The sequence below is a fragment of the Anoplolepis gracilipes genome, chromosome 2, assembly GCF_047496725.1.
Source record: "Anoplolepis gracilipes chromosome 2, ASM4749672v1, whole genome shotgun sequence".
NCBI classification, from domain to species: domain Eukaryota; kingdom Metazoa; phylum Arthropoda; class Insecta; order Hymenoptera; family Formicidae; genus Anoplolepis; species Anoplolepis gracilipes.
The window spans coordinates 8,448,709-8,472,798 of NC_132971.1; the positions used below are offsets into that span (position 1 = coordinate 8,448,709).

Consider the following 24,090-nt stretch of genomic DNA (forward strand, 5'->3'; position numbering starts at 1 on the left):
TGTAATTAACTTTGCACTGTTGTTTTTAGCACCTTCTAACCGTACAGATGGGTCAGCGTATTTTTGATAACTTTATTAATATATAAAAGTATTTTAAAAATTTGAAAAAAATTTATATACCTTCTTTGAGCATTCTAAATAAAGACTAAGATAATAAATTTGAAAAATAATTTATTTAAATATATTATTTTATCATCATTCCTTTTCGTGAAATTGATGTTGGAAAAATCACGGATAAAAATAACCCACCGGTACGAAATAAGTGTTAAATATTATTAACAGATACAATTATTGTAATGATATTTTCTAAAGGATAGGACGTTTATGGTTACATATAACTGATTTCCTTGAAGTTAAATATGTACGCGAGTGTAAAAGTGTTAAGTGGACCGTGAAGGTAATGACAGAATAGCTTCAAAGCAAATATAGACAAATGCTACCTTTATTATTACACGCGTTCTGTCGATAACGCTGTAAAACATATCTATTAATTCTACAAATAAATTATTTAGCCTTTTGACGAGACAATTTAAAAAAGAAGTTCTCCAGTTATAACTACTATTAAGATATTTACGCCAAATAACCGAAAACTCTCCATCTACTCGCACATGGAGAGTTTTCTACGTTACCGCGCATTAATCTCCCTAAGTGCATGATTACGCCACTCTCGTATACCGCTAACAAGCAACAAGCGTCATCGTAACGCCTCTGTTACATTTTCTGATATGTGAGCTATGTATATTGTTCCGAAGTTTCCGGTACGCGCGCGCACAAACCGGCTAAAGGAGCTATTACTGTATCCTATATAAACATATATATATATATATATATATATATATATATATATATATATCGCTGTGACAGCAAAGTGTCTGTCATCTCGCGTTTAATTAATTACACGCGAGAACTTAACGTCGCGCAGGCGTGTTTGTCTTGCCTGGTGATGCTCTCGGCGCGAGACACGTTACAATGTTCACGCGACGTTACAAGTGGCATGCCGCGATACTGCCTGTGTAATTAGATTTATGGTCATGCTTTGGTACCGCTTAATTCTTCGTTACGCTGTAACGGCTACCGGAGATGCTTATAGTTGCATTAGGCTAATGTTGACCAACAAGGAGGGGCGAAAGAGAGTGTGTGAGAGAAAGAGAGAGAGAGAGAGAGAGAGAGAGAGAGAGAGAGAGAGAGAAGAGGGGAAGGAAGGGCAGTCCGGACCGGATACGAATGTGCATGGATCCGGGTAATCGCGCATTAGCCTCTCGTGTAATTATAACGCAGCAATTAGTCAAGCGAGTCGTGCCGCTCCGGTTTCTGCTTCTTCGTCGAGGGAAACTGCGACCGGTGCGGTTGAAAGTTTTATGAGTCGACATTTTCGCATCCCATTTTTTATCAACCGCATTGCGCGCAACTAGTGCAAAGAAGAAAGAACAGCAAGAAGGAAAGAAAGCGAAGAACCTCGAATAACGCCATTCGGGCTGCCCCTCTTTCCATCAACGTCGCACTCAGCTAACTTTCGAAATAACGTCTTGTATTTGATAACGCAAGGCAAATTAATGTCATTTTCACTTTTCCATTTATCATACGTTGCCGAGTGTTTTTATTCATTTATTCATTTATCATTTATTTTTATTCATTTCTTTTTTATTCAGCTTTTCTTCGCGCACGCACGTGCAAAAAGTTATCACCGAGATAGATTACCTTCGAGTTAAATATTCAAAGCTGTTGACAATGATAATATAAGCGGATATTAAATTATTGTTTGATACGCAATGTAATTACATATGCGGCGCGCGAGAGATACGACAATTCCTCGAATATCTGCTTATTTGTGAAAATTATACAAACTCGGGGAAATCCATTTAAGAGACGACAATGACTGATGTACTCATGCATAACGGAGGAAAGCTCGTAACTGTGCCCACAACTATTCATCTCACTGTTTCGTACGCAAAATCCACAATCGTGTTTGTCGCCGATTATCGAATTATCCTTAATGTAACTACGAGTTCTTCGGTTGCGGTAAATGGCTAATAATTCGATACGCGACCGACAATGCGATGACGCTTGCAATTCCATCGCTTGTAATTTTGCAAGGATTCTTGAAAGTCATTCACAGTGAAATCTCGCAGGGCTTTTGACATATTGCAATAAAAAAAAAAAAGCAAAATACTATAAATGAATCACTGGTGTTAATTAAAAGGAACGAATCAACATCGTTTTTATTTACGCTATCGAGATAGCGTGTAAATGTCAATAAACACTTTTCACTTACAACTCTTTCTATCGTTTCAAATTTCATGTAAATCGCGAATTCTAACACACGGCGTAGAAAAAGGTTACGCGATGACTATTTCGGAAAATTTGAAAACGCTCTTTGCCTTTCTACTCTCGGCAGAAAATTACATGATCGAGTCCCAGATGTGTTCTACGCTTTATCGATTCGAATCAAGTCCGAAAATAAGAACGCTATCTCAAAAGCTTCTTATAAAGTAAAATGTAGAAGAAATGTATATTTTCTGTTCGACGTTTCTCTCGAGGTTTTGTGATCAACTTGTAGAAAATAAATTTGCATTAATTACAAAGATATTAAATAAATACTGAATCACAGAGTGATGAAAAAAGCAAAGAAATAAACATTTTTACAGATATTTTTAGAAGATATAAAAAGTATTATACATTAAGTACATAAGTATTTTTTTAAATGACATATGTTTAAATGTATCTCGGTAGATTTGAGTTTGTACACACAATTATATAAAATCAAAGTTAAATATTTTTCTAAGCAGTGCAAAGGACAAGACAAATATGAATAAAACACGAATAATCCTATGTATATATATATATATATATATATATATATATATATATATATATATATATATATACATTAAGATGTAGAGTATATATTTCACATTATACTTCAGATCGAAAGTAATCTCATGCTTTTTCAATCACAAGAACGCTTCAGACTGTAGATTTATGAAAGCAGAAAATGCGTCGATAAAACATTTGCGTCAGGAATAAAAGACCAGCTCTCTTCTTTCCATTCGTTCCCATTTAAATCCGCCGATTCGATATGATCGTGGATTTTAAACGGATTCCGCTATTCGCAACGTATGCAACTGCAAGTCGGCACGATTGCATACTATGCACCTGCGCCGTAAATGAGCCGTGGTAATCCGGCGGTGGTGCTTTTAGAATTATCGCGGGCGGCGAATTGCGCGTCACGCGATGATAATCATCACGGACGATAACGATCGCGCGGGCGTTCGTGCCGCACGAACTATTATGCGAGCAATGATCCGCATCGGGATCGCCGTTCATGCCGCGAATGGGTCCGCGAACGGGATGACGAGAACGAAGTGAATGCTGGCTCATCATGCCGTAGGGTACGCTCGGAACGTCATCCGCGCGTCTCGCGAGCGTCTCATATGTGATTAATCTGATACCGTCAGCTCTACTAGAAATTGCACTACCACCAGATCGGTTATCAGGTCTACATCTTCAATCGCTTTTTTAAATCATTAAATTTGAATATCGAGTTTTAGCTTAACTATTTTTCTTATTAAAGTCCTATCGATAACTAGTTGAAATAAATGAAAAGAAATCTATAAATAAAAAAATATGCTTTTGATCAAAAATTTTAAGTATTGATTAAATGCGATTAAAAGTTTGAAAATTAAAATAATTTTAGGTAAAAAAACAAAACAAATAATATAAGTTACAGCTTATTTCTTTGTAATTAATGCTACAAACAGGAAAAAAAGGAAGATAAAGAAATTAAATGTCTAATGTATAATTTTCTTAATTTTCTCTCTCTCTCTCTACTATATGTATAATTAAATAATACAAATATAGCACAAAACAAGTACTAATTTATGAGTAAAATATTTTTGTGAATAAAAATGGCATTTAAAACGTCTCTTTACAAATATAAAAACTATTATTTTTTATAATAATAATTTATTTGTTTCTGGCATTATATCAAGGATTTTACAAGCTTCACGAATATATTGAGAAACCTGTCACTATCAACGACAAGCTATCGCTATATGAACGACATGTTATTAACTCTGGGCGCTAATCGGCTTAATGAGAATTTTCGATAACCATAGGTTATGAACCACATATAATGCCACTAATATTTAATTGTTCTTAATCTGAATCAATACCTGAAATAAACATAATATATATTATAATGAATCTTTCGTGCAGATTCATGTAGTCCATTATCTCAAAATGACATGCATTGCTCAATTTTCAACAATTATCATTACATTTATTGAGAAATTCTCAGGTTCTCTCATCGATTGATATTTATATTTAAAATTAAAGCGACGATAATTGAAGCAATTCAAAAGTCTCCAGATTTTATAAAATCGCTGGAAAAACTTGTTATATCCACTTCAACAACGAATCGAGGACTAGTGAAGAGTAATATCGTATTACATCGGAATACCTGTTGCATTGCTCTCATTGGCCGCTTTCGTTCGCAATTCACTGACGAAAACTAGTGAATTGCAGTCACGAGACTTTTACTATAAGGAAGTATATCGAGTTAACGATTAGCGTTTCTCTTTTACTTCACTTAACGAACTCACAGCTGTTAAGTTTCAAGAACATCGAATTTGACAATCGATGCCCTTTTATGTCGAAAGAAACATTCCTCATTTTTGCATTGACTATATAAATAATTGTTAATATAATATAAAATCCAATAAATTTATAATATTATTTGATTATATATGTACCCGTATTTATAGTATAAATATAAAAGAATATAAGTTTTAATAAAAAATGTATAATAGAATAAAAAAATGTTACTCGTCTTTGTTAATTAATTTAATTAATAAATTTTTTTATTGCAATGTTAAAAAAATCTCATTTTATAAATTGTATTAATTTTTGTAAGTAATTGTAATTGTACAAAATTAAAAAAGATTTTTTATTAAATAGCAAAAAATAACATTAAGAAGGAAATAGAAAAGCATTAAAAATTCTCATAAAGTAATCATTGTCTTGATAGAGATGCATACTATGTAAAAAAAAATATTTTTCTCAATAACCACGTAATATCCGAAATATTTTACAAAATAAATATCTTCCAATAATTGGAAAGTGAGCGTATTTCAACATTTTTAGTCAGATACATTTGCGTCGTTAAAAGTTTTATTCTGCTTTTCTAATTTTAATATTTAAAAAAATTAAATTATAATTATTTTACTTTTAAAAATTGACTAAAATATAATAAAATAAAAATGAAATTAAATGTTACAGATGAAAAAAATTATTTCAATAAAATACGTTTTCTAACATTATTATAATAACGATAAAAATATTAAAGTGTGATTAGAAAGTATAAATGTATTATAAAAAAATAAATCCAATATTTTATAGATATGTGCATCTACGAAAACCTTGTATTATGCTGATATGTGCACATTATGAAACTTTTCGATTTTTGAATATTAACATCACTGTTGTATGATCTATACATTATCAAAAAGGAAAAAAATAAGTACCTACTTGGCGAACAAAGTGTTCGGGTAAACATTTTTCAACGAACTGCTACTTTAGTTCCTATTTCGTTGTACAACGTTGATGATGTACATATGCTAATAATCAATTTTCCACATTTCCATTTTATACGAAAAATAAACTTGAAACTTTCACGAATTAAGCAGATAGTCTATACTCTTATTCTATAAACTAAATTGCAAGATATACAATCATTACTATATATGTACATGCTTCAATTACAAATCTGCAACTGTGGATTGCATTTTAATAGAAACGTTCAAAATGGAATATTCAATCGTTTGCAAATGCTACTTTTTACATTTATGTTTAATAAATTGATGCTTCACTCTTTTCATTGTTATCATAAGCTATTACAATTCAATTGCACTTAGTTTTATTTTTTTATTAAAGCAATCTCGGTTGAGAGATTATATACCGTAACTTTTTAAATTGATTCCATTAAACTTTGTGAAACATTGGATATTCCATGAAATCTGAAATAAAAATTGCCTAATCTGGTAAAGCCATACGTTGAACGAATATAAAACGACGTTATACGGATCAAGATTTTTTGGCTTCCGATTTCATAGAGCAACAGGTAAAAAGGAACGAGAATGAAGCCGATAGAGAGAGGTGCTCTATCTTGTGTGCCACGTGCGCAAAGTGAGTGCTTATAGAAATTGATTTTTCCGGAGTTTCAGAAGCCTCAGCGATTCATCTCCGAATCTCTAAATCTCTCAATATACCTCGGAAATTTGAATATCAATGTTTAACATATGTGCGACATATGATGTAATTTCGCTGTACAAATTTTAAATCTGCAAATAATAATGCAAAAATTAACTTTTTGCGGTGGGTGTTAGCTTTGTAATTCTCATTAATGTAATAAAGATTTCAGATAAATTTTCAATTACAAATTTATATGTATATTTATTTATTTCTGGAGAGAAAGAAAAACAAATTAAATTTCATTATCATAGCAATATAACTTTTTAAATTAAATTTATTATTGCAATATAACTTTTGATAAAAGTCCAAGTACAATACTGTTTTCTAAATATCTTTTTTTCAATAATCATTTATTTGCGAATTTTATTTTAGCTTCGAGTATCGTAGTAAATAACATGATATATAAAAATTGTACCACATTGCAATTTCCAGTTGGATTATTTGAATATATGTACGCGTTAGATTCCAATGAAGACATATAACACACACATATCCTTACATACACATACATATATGTTTGTGTACATGTATATATACAATGAAGAAGCAATTTCACAAAAGTTTCCTCATAAGCTTTTATAAAGGTAATTGTGGTGATAGTTATTGTAGTTAGTACCATTAAAGTTTTAAACTCCTAACATTGTAGAAAAGATCGTATTACACAAAGAAGGGAGAGAGAGAGAGAATCATAAATACTTATTTGAAGTGTCCGTATAAATTTAATCCTAGAGAAGGTCGAGTTACGCAAACATTGACGACCGTAGGTACTTTCAAGCATCAATCCAATAGTACAATGCATAACTCGACAAGTGTGCGTTCCTGAATCGAACGCTCTAATCCATTGAAAATTCAGGTACATAAATCGCTGAAACTCTTCCTAACTACGAGAAAATTATTTCCTCCCGCGCAGGGAAGTTTTAAGCACCGATTAATGCCAGCAAATCTGCGCCATGAATATCAATCAGAAGATATTATCGCATCATCTAATTTTATGATTTTTAACGCATCGCTGAATATGAACAACGCAGATAAATGTAATATATAAATATCTTTTTTATATTTAAAAATTATTTTGTATGTTTTAAAAACTTTTTGTTTATATTTTCTTATATAAAATAGAAATGTGTTTCTATTAATATTTTTTTTACTTAAAAAATGCTTATAAAGAAAAGTACATATATATTATGTAATGTATAAATACATTTTTCTTTTCGTTTACTTGTATTATTTTGTAACGGAATACGTCCTCACGTGGACATTATACCTATATACACGCATTAGATTTTAATACAGAATCCAAAAAATTAATAGATGTATGTAACGCATTATCACTCGTGTTTAAGGAAATGTCAAACTCATCTGGATTACATCAATTATGGCGTTCTAGATGCATACGCTGATATCTCGTGATTATCGTATTAAGTGACTATGATTAATGGGATATGATAGATCCATTTCCAGACTACTGCTTGACAAACTGTCGGTAGGATTTCGGATCAATTACACGCACGGGTAGCCTTCGGATATGTCAAAGCATCGAGAACGTGTATTACATGATCGCCCGAAAACACTGGATTTCGGGGCAAACGCCTCCGCATATGTGGCTAGATACCTTTAAGATTACCATCCCCGTTATATATACCCGTTTTAGCATTAGCATATAACACATGTGTCCTAGATTCGCGATAATGATCTGTTACATTGATCAATGCAAACAAATATGCTTATATACAAGAGAAATTTATCTCCAAAATTTTGATCACCGAGAAAAATATCTTGAAAGGTCTGTTAGTCTCATGTAACATTGTTTATAAAAGTAAAAACTAAGCAGCAAGTATTTAATGGTCACTTAAATGTATATTAAAAAAGTTTTAACATGATTATTTTTTCAAATATGCAGTGAAAGAGATTTTTTCTCAGGTAACATCAATTACAAAAGAAATTAGACAAAACGAGAACGTGGCATAACACGTGGAAGGTAAAATTGGAAAACTTATTCCAAGTGCTAACCACAAAAATTGCCGCGTTTTATTTCCCAAGACCAACTTATTAAACTTTTGTGATTAAAAAGTTCCAACAAACAATCTTATTACATTCTAGACTGAATAAAAAAGGCATTGACGAGAGTCGCGGAATCGTTTGACGATCTTAAAAATCTCGTCGGCGGAGATTTTCCGCAGAAAAACGCCGTAAACCATTTTGTTGACGGTATGAAACCGAGGTTTTCTGACAGCAAGATGTTATATTACAATCTTGGTTTCATATTACGTCATGACGAAAACCCCCTTATCGCATTACGTTGTCTCCGCAAACGCATAATGTAATGTGGTTATGATGCCGGAAAGTGCATAAGTGCAGTCAGGTGCAACAAAGAGTATGCATACGGTATGTATACTTTATGTTGAGTACGCTGTACATCCTTTGTCGTACACATTTGCCACCATATCGGTATATATGCTTCAAGGTACGGTCGACAGCAATGTTTTCTCTCAATTTTCGTGACTTGCATATCTAGAAGCATGTATGAGCTCGAATCCAAAACGAGCTTCAAATAATGATGATGTTGCTGTATGATAAAGCATTCACTTTAACAGCAGAAAAGTGAAAAAAAATTATGGATTACAATAAAATTCTCTGTGTAAAAGAGAAACATAAATATCAAAGTTTATTTTTGCCAAAAATATTGCTTCATTTGAATTATAATGTAATAGAATTTGCATATTTGATAAGAAAATTAATACAATCTGTTAAATATTTCAAAATTAAATGGCAACGCTAAAGTTTAAATAATTGAATGAAATATCTATGCTGATACTCTGGGGAAAAGAAAACAGTTACTACCCACTTTGGGGCCCACGATTAGTAATCAAATTATTTGGATTGCTCGTAACTAAATTTTCTAATTAACTATTCTATTTATTTCAAAGATTTTTAAGTTATACTAGTCAATTCTCTCAATTAGTTCCGTTGATATCCAGTTACGCAAACATAATTTTTACTTAAAGAGCACTAATCAAAATGTTAAGTTGCTTAACTACAAAAAAGAAACCGGTCAAAATTTCTCCTAAAGTAATTGCAATTTTTAGTTACGCGAGGTTAAGGATAGATTATTTACGTAAAATTAAGGTTACGAGCAATCCAAATAATTTGATTACTAATCGTAGGCCCCAAAGTGGGTTGTAACCGTGTTTCTTTTTTTTTTTTTTTTTTCCCAGAGTAACCGTATCAACTTTCATTAAAATAAAAGAGAGACAAACAATCAGAGTTGAATATTCATAACAGAGTTTACGAATACAATTAAATGTACTTCTTGGAAGAACTAATACTGTCTAAAGAAAATAAAAGGCAGAATTATCTAAGCAAAAGGAATACTTGGTATCAAAGATTCGTATGCACGAGCAATTGCGCGGCAAGTCGAGCAACGGTGTGCGAAATAATGCAGCTTATCTATTTCTCAAGCGCTACGTACGATCCCCCGGGCTTTTAATCCTATAAACAACGTCTTATAGTCACTGTTCCATAGAAACGAGATACAATAGAGAACTGCGATGAAACGTTCGGTGTTAGCAAGTTTTGGCCATTTTGAGTTTTGACAGACAACACTACAATACACTTGTCCTTGAGAATTACATCGTCGCGATGATATGCATTCGCACGGTGAGGCATCCGGCTATTTTTATCTCTTGACTTTCTTGACAGCAGACAATATCTCTTCGCCACATTCGCATTTGTCTCGATGACAATTCCGCGAGTCCGACCACCGGACTGCTGAGTTTTGTACTGTCGAATGCCATCCTTTCTACGTAACGTTCAAGCTGTCCGAGACATTATTAATTGCCGTATCGTTTTAACCACGTCCAAGTAGAAAATTGGATTTCGTCGGCAGACGCGCGATACATGTCGCCGACACGCACGTCTTGATAAATCGTCATGAACTTCGTCACCATTGTTATATGTCACCCGGCTTGTCACCGCCATGTATATATCTGCACATTTATAATATTTTCTCAATTATTTTTACCATTGATATAATAAAACACCAAAAGTGTCATCCGATATCCGGATAGCTTCCTTTACTTTGAAACAATGTATATGTATCAAGCAATAAATGACGCATTCTGCTTGTGTGTATAAAACATTGTTTGCAGTCTCGTTGATCAAATTATATAAGTAAACATCATCAAAAATGTTTAAATTATTTATGTGCATATTTGTGTATACGTCAGTACATTGGCGCTTTTTTTATTAAAATATAAATTTTGATGTCCGAAAATATTGAAATTTACATACAAATTGTACTGTCTGTGATAAATATTTAAATTTTTAATTTTGCTGATATAAATATGAAATATAGAAATTTAGAAAAGCATTATTAATCATTTAAAACAATTGTTTCTTATGAATTTTCTTTAGCGCTTTTCTTGTGCATACTTTACGAACACCCTGTAGGAGATTGCGATATAGCTGAGCACTTTCCATTTGCTTTTATTGCAGGCGAAAGGGAATGTTCGACCATAAGATGCAAAAAGAAGGAGATAGAATGAAGGAAAAACTGTTAATGTGATGTACAGTTCATGAAAAAGCGAGAGAAAGCCGAGAGAACTCTTGCACAAATGACGACGGCGTTTCGCTTGCCACAAAATAATGGTGATAATATCTTGTATAATGAAATAGTTTAAGAAAATTACAATGGGCCGAGAGTTTTGAATTACAGCTAATATTAAATTAAATAATAATGATAATAATTTATAATCACCTATAATAGTTAAAATAATTTACTTATAAACTATAGGTATTATAATAATTAATGAGCAATTGTAATAATAAACTTTAGCTGCATGTGAATTATTATTTGTCATCTTTCATGTTGTTACTATTTAAATATTTAAATATCAACTTTCATATTATAAATTATTCAATATAAATATATAGAAAAAAATGTATATATACATATATATATATATATATATATATATATATATATATAAGACAAAAGTTTAGACTGTTAGATATATTCTAATTTTCAATTGACAAGAAAAATTTCAATACTGTAGCATACACATGTACATACATTATATTTATAAATTAATCATGGTGTTTAATTTCAAATTGGCCAAAAAATCTATTATAAAGGATATCCAGCAATTTAAAAATATCATATATATATATATATATATATATATATATATATATAAGACAAAAGCATCGAGTGCAAGAAAATGCATTTGTAATATCTTGTTTCACGTACATACATACACTTGTGGTTCAATAACGACAGGCTTTCTTGGGGAAGAAAAAACTCAATTTTTATTATTGCCCTTTCTCCATGTTTCTTGGAGGGAAATTGCGTCCTAGTGGATATAGTCTATCTGTGTCAGCCGCAGCAACCAGCGTCTCAAAGTGAGATCCAAACGCCTGCCGAGCTTCTTAGTATGTATTCCTGCGCGAACTCATCCAATACCGGCATACCTATCCGACCTTCCTTTACATCGCGATAGTAATTTCCTCGCGTATCTTATATCCAGCATCTCGCACACGAAACCGATTTTCTATTTTTCTACTTTTCTACTTTTTTTTTTTTTTTTTTTTATTCAATCAGTCGCTCCGGAATCGACAAGCCACTCACAAGATACAAACCACTAACAAGCATAATACCTCGCAAGAGTTTAACAAGATGACTTTTAATCACTAATCTATTTGAGATATCGAAATCAGAGAGAATTTTACTCTTTTCTCGACAAATTTATTTTTTCCAATAATACTTTGAATATCAACAAATCGCGTACGCAAGAAAAAACAGCTTTTGTTGAATAAAAAAAATACTCTGCATTTTATAAAATATATTCTACACGTCCCCTCAGGGCCATGATGATAATAATTGATGAAGGGCAAACTCACTGCATGCAATGCAAAATGATATGTAAACGGTTCGTTACATATAAACATTGCTGATCCAGATCTGACCGAGTTGTGTTGAACACGAGCAACCGGCCGTTACGCTCACACTGTATTTGCTAAGACTATCCGAGGAACAATAGGAGGACCCTAATTAAGATTAGACGACTGATATGCTTGAATAAATCGAAACCATGTATATATCTATTTAAACATTATAAAGACTTTATTAAATTTTACTTGAAAATCGAGATAAGGCGCGCGAAGAGCAATTATATTCATATCTTTAAATCATAACTGTTATATATATAAAAAAAAAGAAAGAATTTAGATAATTACAATTACATTTATGAATATTGTAATTTCTCATTCTTACGCTATCTAAATTATTAGTACTTTTACAACTTTGATAAATCTTTGATTTATGTATTTTAAGATATATTTTATATATTTAAAAAAAATTCTATATATTTCAAGAGAGATCCAATTTAATTCTCCCTTTTCAATATGCGAAGGGTAAAACTTTACTGAGAGAACCGCACACAGATAAAATTATTTATCGAAGGTGAATTCAACTCTTGATTAAATGGTCTGGATTAAATGGACAGCGCTACAGATATGACAGACGAGCTGCGATTGCGTCTGATAGGAATACATAGTAACCATCGGCAGAGCATTTAACTCTCATTTCGAAACACTACCGCATATCATCTTGGCATACTGCGTACACGCAATTCTGTTGTACTAACATCAAAATGGCATACTGTATTTAGAGCTGTGTATCATCACAATAAACATGTTCCTGTCGTATACCTCATAAACTGATACAACAGTTTTCATTATTTAATAAATATAAAATTATATACTCGTATGTCTCTGTAAACATGTAAGACTGATTAATTTTTTTAATATTAGTAGCTGTAAACGAAAAAAGCTCGTTACATTAAAAAACATGTATAGAAATTATAACCTAAACCGAGCAAATTTAATAAAAGGAAATTTTTAAATACTACTCCACTGTCGCGTAAAATGTGCAAAAGCGTCGATAAAAGTTTCAAATGTGCATCTAAATTTTGTTCCAATATGCTATTGTGCAATCTGGACATTTTACAATAGCTTTTCACTGCCTGTGTAAATAAATAATAATTTTTACCTTTATTGTGGGAATTAACGTTATGGTGTACAATTCTAATATTTTTAAAGTAAATTTTGTATTATGATTAGAAAAATAAAATACGAAAAATTTTCCGAAAAATAAACTAAAACAGTCACGCATAAACAATATGAGTAAACAAGGAAAAGCCGAATAGAAAGCAAAGGATAAAAATTGAATACGTGATACAAGATCGAGTAGCAGATAGCCGTCTGAAAATCGCAATCATGCTCGTATAACGACGAATGTACAGAATTTTAATTCGTCGCCGATATGGCCGCGTCATGTTGACGTAAAAAATATTTGTGATTGACTGGTCATACAGGGTCGCAACAATGACGCTTGATATTACGTCGATAGCAATCTAGGTCACGCTGGAAGATTTGTAAAGTAAAAAAGTGTATTGAAGTTTTACAATTTCGCGTACAAGTGTTGTGGCACAAATCTATGGCAATTTCCAATAAACTGACATCTTCAAATTCTAAATTTTGAAATCATTTTTCTTATCAATGACAGATATATTGTACAATATAGTTTTCGTAGGTGTGTATGTATGTATTAAAGAACATTTTATTTATTTATAATAGTATTAATATTTTCTTTTATATGTAATTAATAAAAAAATTAAGTAATGGATAAAATATGTTCGCATATCTACACACATGTACATCTAGATATAAATTTCTACTTTGCATATAATAATTATTGTTTATTTTTTTTATAAAAAAAATTTTTGAATTTATACTTAATATATTTATCTTCCTACGCGTTGTTGTACAAATAATAATAATATTCTCGTTGTGTTTTATATACAACATATCCATGTACATCTTTTTAATTGATACACGTAAACAATAAATACGACCTTTAAAGGTCAGCCAAGCGCAACCTGAGCAGTACGTCATTTTTTGCTAATAAATATAGACTTTTGCCAGTGTGCGTGTAATTAATATTGATGCAAATTTGGTTACCCCGCCTTCAATAACCCCCGGCTTCAATTTCAACGTTCGATCCATTTCAAGCCTTATATTGTGCCGGTTGATGAGAAAAAAAGACGAGATACGAGAACCGTGGATGGATAAAACGAACGGACGCTGTCTCTCTGTCTGACGCGCGACGCCTTTTACTACTTGAACTGCGCCGGCTGGCTGAAGAATCAACGAATAAACGCAGCCTCGAGCTGTACCGGGTGTTTCTGAAATCCGTGCATTTAACGAGAAGATTTATTTTTGTCGATATTACTAGCTCGTCATACGCGTCATATCCGTCTTGAACGAATTGCATAAAGGATACATCAGGATTAATTCAGCGGGAATCGCGAGGACTTCGCTGCACCCATCGCCCCGAGTTCGCCATCCAATTTCAGTTCTATGTCGTACGCTCAGGCAAGGCAAATCTACATGTCCCGTCGGATTTAATTTAAAGTTTGTACGTTTCATTTCACCGTTTGCGATGGGTTTCTTTACGCACGAATGAAACTTTTAACATTTACCATGAACAAACGGCGCGCCAGGCGGGAGGTTTGGCATGCAAACAAAGAACCCCCTGTCCCCGGTGTCGGGCCTGGGAGGTTCGGCTGACAAAGTTTTTCCTCGCGGGTGTCGCTTGTTCACATTACGATTTGCAAGCATGACTCTTCGAACGTACCGGGTTGCAATTTCCCGTTTTAATTCGGGTTACGACGATACGCGACACGCGATACACGAAGACTCTTTGCATTCCTTATATCACATGAAAGCGTAAATGTCGGTAGCTTTTTCTGTGATGCTTTTTTTATCAATTCTCAGTTGTCTGATTTAAAACTTCCCTGCTCTCTTTAAGAAAAAAACAAATATGTTAATTGTTTTTTTATTTATATGTTTTATTTTGAGTTAAAAAACATTTTTCAATTAAAAAAAATCTTGTTGGTTATAGACAAATCGACAATTCTTTTTCCATTTTAATTATTTTCTTATCAATATGTTAATTCCATTAAATTTTAATTTTTGCTATTTGTAAAACTAAAAATGGACAATGTCATATTTTTTAAACAAAAATGCAATTGAATTTAAATCAATTACAAAAAAAAATACACGTGTTCTCTATTATCGTGGCGTTTCATACCTGACCTGGCATTATACATAATTTCGCATCCTCGTAATTAAAAACAGAAATGATCGTTGCGGAATTATATTTGTCGATAATTTCGCTCATTCCGTAAATTTACGATATTAGGCACGTTCACGAAGTGATAACAATGGAAAAACAATAATAACGCGTGCAATTTCCAATGTTTAAGATTTGCGCTATGTTGAATAAATATATGTACGTAACTGTATGTAATATCTATAGAATCGGATCCACGATAGGTGAATAGGTCTTCAGCTCTCTGCTGAAGAGAGAATATATATGCCGTCGTATTGTGCTAAGCCTTCATGAATATCTCGCACAATAAATAATGTTTATTTCACTACGTACACTACGTTTCCCCATATCGATCTCGTAAGGTTTGGCCGAATAATACGGATTCTGCAGTTGAGAGAATTCGAGCTTAGTATATACGCGGTGCTTCCCGAAATAAATTGCGTTAATTACTCCTGCACGCTACATGCCGATTCTCTACTTCTGCGAGGATAATTGTGCAAACGATGTACACTAGAATGAATTCAAAATTCAAGAACACGAATTCAATTATACCTTTAAGTGCACTGTCCTTAAATAATTTCTTCTTTAATTAAAAGAAATATCGCAATGATAACAAAAATCATAACTAGCAAGATTAAAACTTGTTTTAAGTAGAATGAAAAATAACGAGATGTAATATTATTAGTATATTAAAGTAGAATAAAATATTTTTGCGTTATTAAGCAGACTATGCTGGTTTTTTTCTTTTAATTTTTAAGATATAATTCTTGTGGAATATTTTCTTTCTCTTTTGACATTCGAAGAAAAATTTTAAGATAAAAAATAAAATAAATGTTTTCCTTGTGCAATTACTTATTTTGAGAAAAATTATTTTATCAGTCTCTCTCGAAATGGGATTCAGCAGCCATCGCCCTAAATCACTACCGGCGCTCATAATTATTCTCCGTCCCAAATTGATCTGGTACCTGTTGACCCTCGAGGATGATTTGCATCAACTTCATGCATACCTATCTATCCTCAAACCAAATCCGCGACAGAACACAGGCAGGTATTTGGGTCACGGTGAAGTAAATGGGCAAATATTAGAAAAAAAATGTAAAATCAGTAGCATTAGTAGAATTATTCAAGGGAATTCTTCAATACCCATGTAAATATTCTAGGTTTGATTTAAAAGCAAAGAATCTCGCTTGCTCTCGTAAAAAAAGCTGAAAATTCCTTCTTTCTTTTTCCAAGAACAAAACTCAAATTATTTTCAAGATATACCCCTCATATCTTGTAATATGTCTCTCTCTCTCTCTCTCTCTCTCCTTCTTTCTCTCTCTTTCTCTACACAAAAGATTTCACAAATGATGAAAATAATTTTATCACCAATAAATAATATATAATTTTTTTATTATGAATATAGTATAACGTGAGCATATGCGGTTTGTATTCATATTTTATATTTAAAGGTACTCATTTTTTTTAATTCAACGTTTAACTGAATAATTGTAATAAGACTGTATCTTTTGCAATTTAATTCGATAAAATCTAACCACATGATTTAACAGTAAATTTTTGCTTAAACCTTACACAAACTTCTAAAATAGCAGCATGTACACATATCACAGATCACATAGACATACGAGATTAATTTTAACCTACTCTGTTAATCTAAGGATTTAAGCGCGGGTTTAAACTCGATCCCTGCTAAACGTACACCGCAAAATCAAGGAGATGAGCCGAGAGAGTGAAATTGGCATCATTCAAAGTAAATTAATTGCGATTTAAAGTGTAATGATATTATTTCACAGAGACTTCCTTCGATAATCTCCTGATAACGCCCTGAAGCATCTAAAATATCCAATTAACTCTTGCAAACAAGGACATAATTCTTCGGCACGCTTTCGTAATTAATTAATGCACACGCTTAATTGCGAGATTACATTTTCCTGTTTCGTTTTACATAATGAAATGTGTTGAACTCTCCATGCTGCCATATATCGGAGAAATTTCGATATATAAAATATATATATCATCCAATAAAATAAACTTCCGATAATTTCTCAAAATGCGTTCAATATATGGTCGTGCGGAAAAAGGGTGTTTATTTCTATCGAGTGGAACATGCGAGAGCGTTCGTTACTACGGAAAATGTAAAATATTGCACGCCGATAAAATATCCATATATGAAAGGTACCTTCGGAGGACACGATTCTATGCGACTGCTCGATCCATCTGCCACTTTTTTAGGGAAACTCGCCGAGCCCTGTATTTGACGCGAATGATTTAAACGCAAAGTTAACAGAGCAGAATTTACGATCGCGCAACATCCTATCCATATGGCCGATCAATCTTTAACCGTGCTTATTTCTCATCCCCAAAATTTATAATGAACGCGAAGAGGCATCGTCGGGCATCGTCGATACTTCTCGATCGATCCAGTTGTTATGCTTGCGTATGAAAGATACAGGGAAAAATTTTACATTTTTCATACTCAAAAATTTTGCATTTTAAAAATAGCGATCTCTTGTGATCGTATAAATTTTATCCCCGTGGGAACACCGTATTTTTCACAAATATTGCACGTGCAATATTAATTTATTAAAATATTTATACCATATCTAGCATTAAATATATAGTGGCTGAACGCGAGATCTAAATCTTAAAATTTTAGATTATTAGATTAAAATCGCTAGTACTCAATTAAAAGCCAATAGTATAATTAAACGACCAAACTAGCCAAAAATCCTTTATTTAATAGCACAACGTTTCGACCATCTAGTTGTGGTCCTTTTCAAGTGTCAATTTAAATAAAACAAAGGTTGTAAAAAACGTGTTGTAAACGTGAAAAGTAATTAAACATTTCACTGATGTGAAATATTACTAAGACAAACCAACACAGTAAAGAAACACGTCTTGTCAAAACGAATCTTAAAACTGAACTAAATTGACACTTGAAAAGGACCACAACCAGATGGTCGAAACGTTGTGCTATTAAATAAAGGATTTTTGGCTCTAAATCTTAAACTCGACAACGAGCCATCCTTTTGTTTCCATCAAAGATATTGGTATACAGATAATTTTCCGATCGTGCAACACTCGCACATAACGATTCGCGTTATGAAGAATTTCCGCGAACGTACACAATTGGGGGGAATCTTCACGGACAACTTGACTCATTGAAAAGCAAAATAATCTCTTCTTCGGAAAAGAGAGAACCGTAACCGCGTGATGGAAATGCCGGTACGTTCGGGCTCATGCAATTTGCCGGCGAGAGTTAATGCATATCCTATGAATAAGATATGACAAATTCATTTGACCGAAATAAGCCGAAACGCGTATGAGCCGCGGCCCGTTCTCCTTTGCTCGTTATTTTCTTCTAACGTGTCCACACGTTTCGCCGCTTCCGCGCAGTTGCAACATTTAATATTCTATATGAACATCACGTGCACGCGCGCGTACACACACACACACACACACATACGCGCGCGCAAGAGAGAGAGAGAGAGAAAGAAAAAATGCAGCCGCCGACGGGGGTAATGCGTAACGTTAATTATCGCATCAAAGAGAAGAAAACGTTTAATTACGATGAAATATTTTGTTTTGACAAATGTGTTTTACTCGACTCTAATTGTGTATGCTCTGTAAACGGACCTGTAAACAGATATCGTAAAAAAGATTGCATGTATGTACATACATTCACGATCGCGATCCACGAGTACATCACTTGCAAAACCGTCCGCGTGTAACAACCGCGGGCATTCTCGTTGCTTTCACGAATGAATAGAGAATGTAAAACGTGCACTCGGATGTGCAACGCACGGGCGGTTTAATTCTTTTGCGAGCAAGCACTTGCCGCGTGCGGTTATTTAATTCCTTTATCCTTTATATCTCCGCGCTCTCTCTCCTTCTTTCTCTCTCTCTCTCTCTCTCTCTCTCTCTCTCTCTCTCTCTATCTCTCTCTCTCCCTCTGATCAAGCTCTTTTGCCGCCTGGTAAAGAAGCAAAAACGAGATGATATTGAAGTACCGCCTATTCTTATCCAAGATGTAGCAATAAAGAACTCTTGTAAGATAATTAAAAATACTTTCGTGTTAATAACTCTGTTTTAAAAAAAAGTCTATTTAAAAAAAGATTTTATTTTACAAATAACTATTGTAAATATTTTTTTAATATTATGCACACAATATCAATGTAAAATTCTCGTTTTCTATCCATGAAAAAAAACGGAAATTATATAATTATCATAAAACTATTGTCTCATACCATAAATTATAAATAATAATGCACGTGGGATTGCTTATAATTTTTTTCTCCACGTTGTTTGTATATTAATACGAAGTTTAATAAAAATTTCCATGCTTAAACGAAACGCTTGGCCAATACCAACAAATTTCCTTCATGACATTTGCTGTCAAGAATTTCACCTAAGTTATGCGACGGACGCAGTATTGCTAGATATGTGCTACGAAAATATCCTTGAGAATGCGCAGACCTTGAAAGTACGCATAGTTTATAAAACTTGGGCGAACGCTAACGAGACGTTTCTATTGATTTTACGATTTTATGATTTTCTTTCTTCATCATTCTTCTTTGATATAAAGAGTAGTAAAAAATCTTATTATTATAAAATCTTATAGTAAAAAAGTTATAATAAAAAAATCTTATTAGTCTTGATAAAAATTGGTTTTTTATTCTTTTGTGCCCAATTTGATCTTAAACGAATGTCTAAAAAAATAATTTTTATAAGTCGATTTAATATAATTAATGTGTCGAAATGTATTGACGTAATATTTTTTATTTCCAAAATTTAAGTCATATTAGGAAAACTTAGATGTATTTGTAAGATTCGAAAAAGATTTTATAGAATTTTCTTCTGTAAATTTATAACGTGCGTGAAATATATCAAGCAATATATATACATATTTAATAGAAAATGAAATATTTATTTAGCTGTGTGTTTTTTTTTCTATAGTTTTCAAAGCATTAAAGGATTGGAGTAACTTGTTTTACAAAATAGGATACATTAGGGACATATACAAAAGAATTGTCCGAAAGAATGTGCACTCACAATCAGACTGAACCATTATATAAATGCATTCGTAATAAAAATTAATATTTAAAATTAATGGTTTGTACTCTGATGGGAATATGAAGAAAGTAGATGCAAGTCAAGTAGACGAGGATGGAACATTACAATAATGCCAAAAGTTGTAGCGACGTGCATTATTGCGATACCAGTACAGCAGCACTCCCTTGGGCGGCATATTCGCTGTTGCAATAATGTATGACGACACGCCTTTGAACATCGAAACGAGCCTTTGAAATTTACCGTGCAAATTCCTACATTTCGCGCCGCATTATTGCAAATGTCGAATATCGTTCCCGGTAGAGCGTCGCATCGTATAGAAATGCAATAACACATTGCAACAATCTAAGAACAGATGTACGTATTCATGCGCATGATTTATGTATGCAATTATCATGTCCGTAAGATTAAAAATGTGATACTATCGCATTTCCTGGTTTAAACAAAAGGATTCATTTCATTAATTTGATAAAAAAATTCAAGAAAAATATCATGTATTTCACTTTATAAAGCATGTCTTTATAAAGAACGGTATATCGAAGGTAATTTATGTGTTTGATCAAAAACCAGAAATATTTTAGCTTGCTTTCAGCTCTCATATACTTTGGCCTTAATTAATTTTGATACAGTTAATAATTTTAATTTGTTTATTACGACAAACAAATGATACCTCACGCTCCAAAAATTTCATGACAAACTTGTACAAAAAATGGAAATTTACACATTTAAATATATCTCTTTTATTATCTTAATAAATTCCGTCAATATACAGGATGTCCTATTTTAAGTGTCCACCTCAAATATCTTTCTTATTTTTGATTTTAGAGAAAAATGGTTCAGACATGTGTTGTATGGTTTCGAGGGGGCCACAAGATGGTATCATTGGTTTGACCTTGGAAAGTCATTTGAAGGTCTCGTGAAGGTACCTCAATTTTTTTAACACAAAACACATAGTTATCTTTAAGAAAAAAATCTGACATATATATATATATATATATATTGTATATTTTTATGATTTATAAGAAAGGAAGAGAGAGATATTTCTTCAGCATAATATTTTGTTTTACTATTATTAGTTATAAATTATAATAAAAAATATTAATTATTTATTTCCATCTCTATAATGCGCTAACGTAAGAAAATCGATGTAAAACTTCCACTAAAACCATCATAAAATTCTGTTTATGAAGAATAACATCAATGCGAATTTATATGAACCATATAATGATCCGCTGGAATAAGATTGTATCAAATATTATTAACTAATTTCATGGGAGATTTTTTTTTAATATAGCATAAAAGTGTATTTCATAAAAGTATTTATCACTCTCTGAAGATCTTGCTCTGAAGATCTTGCTATTTTGTAACACATTCTTAACATCGGAATTAGCTGGAAATATATATTTTACACGATTATAATCATATCTTCTAAATTAAGAACAATTATTTCGCGTGGATAAGCGAACGACAGTTTTTAAGAATATGATGTAATAATTTTTAACAGAGAGATATTCTATACATTTTATAAGATATTTTCGTAGAATTTATAATATGATTTCTCTACAGAAACTATGATGTATTGGTTTACTCGTAAAGTCATTTATGTAGAACGTAAATCGCAAGAATCGTTCACGTATATTTTCCCGCTTCTGACGTCAGAATCCAAGATGGCTGGCTTAGGTATTGCCGACCCTTAATCTCATAACTCGAACAACAGCGAGATTGAAGGATTCAGAGTTATAGTGGCGGTGAAGCTAAATGGCAGTAAATGACTATTCAGCTAATATAAAATAATAAGAGCAATATAATCCAGTTGATAATTAATTAGTCTTAATTAAAATGACCTAACAAGATCACGATTCTAACATAATTTCTAAAGAATAAAGAAAGTTTTTCTTGTATATGTTAATTGTTTTATACATTTTTATTATAAGTAAAATAAAAGTCAGATCAATTTTTCTGACTTTTAAAAAAATAAAATTTTTTTTTAAATTTAAAAAATATTTTTTAATAAAAATTAATATTTTTTTAGTAAAAGTATTAAAGCTGATGGTATATATAAAAAAAATAGTTAACAAACTGTGATATAAACTTCAAAAAAATTGTTATTTGAACGCAAAATATTTGATTTATAACGAGAAGCGAGAAATATGCATCCCTTTCATCGTTTGTCACAATGGGCTTGTTTACTCGATGTCGTAAATGAGTGGACAAATATTACAATCCATTGACAAATAGTAGTTTGCGAGTTCTGTACATATTTACAGGTTTGGTTGTAAATGCAAGCAGAAGAGCATATTAGCATATTATCGGTCGCTCGCAAATTACTACGACTGAAATTTTTCGAGCGGCGATAAGTGAGATTGATGGAAGTTTAATAACGCTCCAGAGCGACGTTAATCGAAAATGCAATAAAAAAATGACGATAAATAAGGAATTTAATCATCGCATAATAATAAATTACTCTATCAAATTTTACGCTTATTTTATCATATATCAATTTTAATTTATTATTCCAATTAAATTAATTTAATTATTTTTTAAAGTTATTTTAATGTAATAATACCCCCAAAAACCTTCAAGATTAATAAAACTCTTGGCATCCTTGTTTTATTGATATGACAAAGCCAACTTAAATATATAACTTATATATATTTTGATCAGATAATATTTAAATATTATTTACATATTATTCCATTTAATTTTTTATTAATATAATAATATAATATATAACGAAATATTAAATGTTATATATAAAACCCTCACAAAAAAAACTAATATAAAGAGGTATGATTGAGGTTTATCGGATGAATGTCGGTGATACGATTAACGCTTATGCTGGTATAGAATATCAAAACATAAACGGTCGTCTCAATGGGCGGAAATTTAGCAATATTGGGGAACGTTGTCATGCACACGAGTGTCAGTCGCGCTGGCGATGTATCTGCCCTTGTCTGTCAATTTTGATTGAAACGACATCTCTCTTTTTAGACGCATGTCGCTCTCGCACTTGTGTATGCTTACAATCGAGCGCGTCCAAATATTGAATCTCTGTATCAAATATACGGCTGCCATTCACCAATGCGAATTGTCTTTCTCTGTCGAGTTGCATTTTCGTTATTATTCCATCTAAGGGCATATAATTCCTTAAAATATTTTATAAAATCGATCTCTTCGCGTAATTTTGTGCAACCGCATACTTTTCGCATATTTTATTATTAGGATGGATAAATTTTTTAAATTATGAGAAGAGTGGAATGTGCATACTATATATATACTATCCGCTTTCCGATAAAAATTCATCTTTCTTTTTGCTCTCATGTATTCACTTTATCAATTCTCTTCAACTGTTTCATCTCTTTCATCATTTTACACAAGTATATTTTTTAGTACTCAAAGATCGGCGATGTTACAACGAAATTTCATTGGTTTTTTCGATCTTGCAGATAAGTTTAAAGTTTATATATATATATATATATATATATATATATATATATATATATGTATATATATATATATATATATATATATGTATATATCTATATATATTGAGCGTAATGTAACGCGTGGACCTAATCTTTTGATCCTATAAGCATGGT

General features: G+C 32.0%; 1 protein-coding gene across 10 annotated transcripts in view; it reads left to right on the top strand.

Moving 5' to 3' along the window:
- The window catches only part of 5-ht1 (serotonin receptor), a 123,098-nt gene that overhangs the window by 65,378 nt on the left and 33,630 nt on the right, over positions 1–24,090 (top strand). The window contains exon 2 of one of the 10 annotated variants that reach the window (XM_072887309.1): positions 21,317–21,413. The exons of 8 other annotated variants lie outside the window; for them this stretch is intronic. The gene's annotated coding sequence lies outside the window, so the exon portion shown is untranslated. Of the gene's footprint in view, positions 1–10,505; positions 10,897–21,316; positions 21,414–24,090 lie in introns of those variants that run through there. One more of the 10 variants, XM_072887311.1, reaches the window with a different exon arrangement.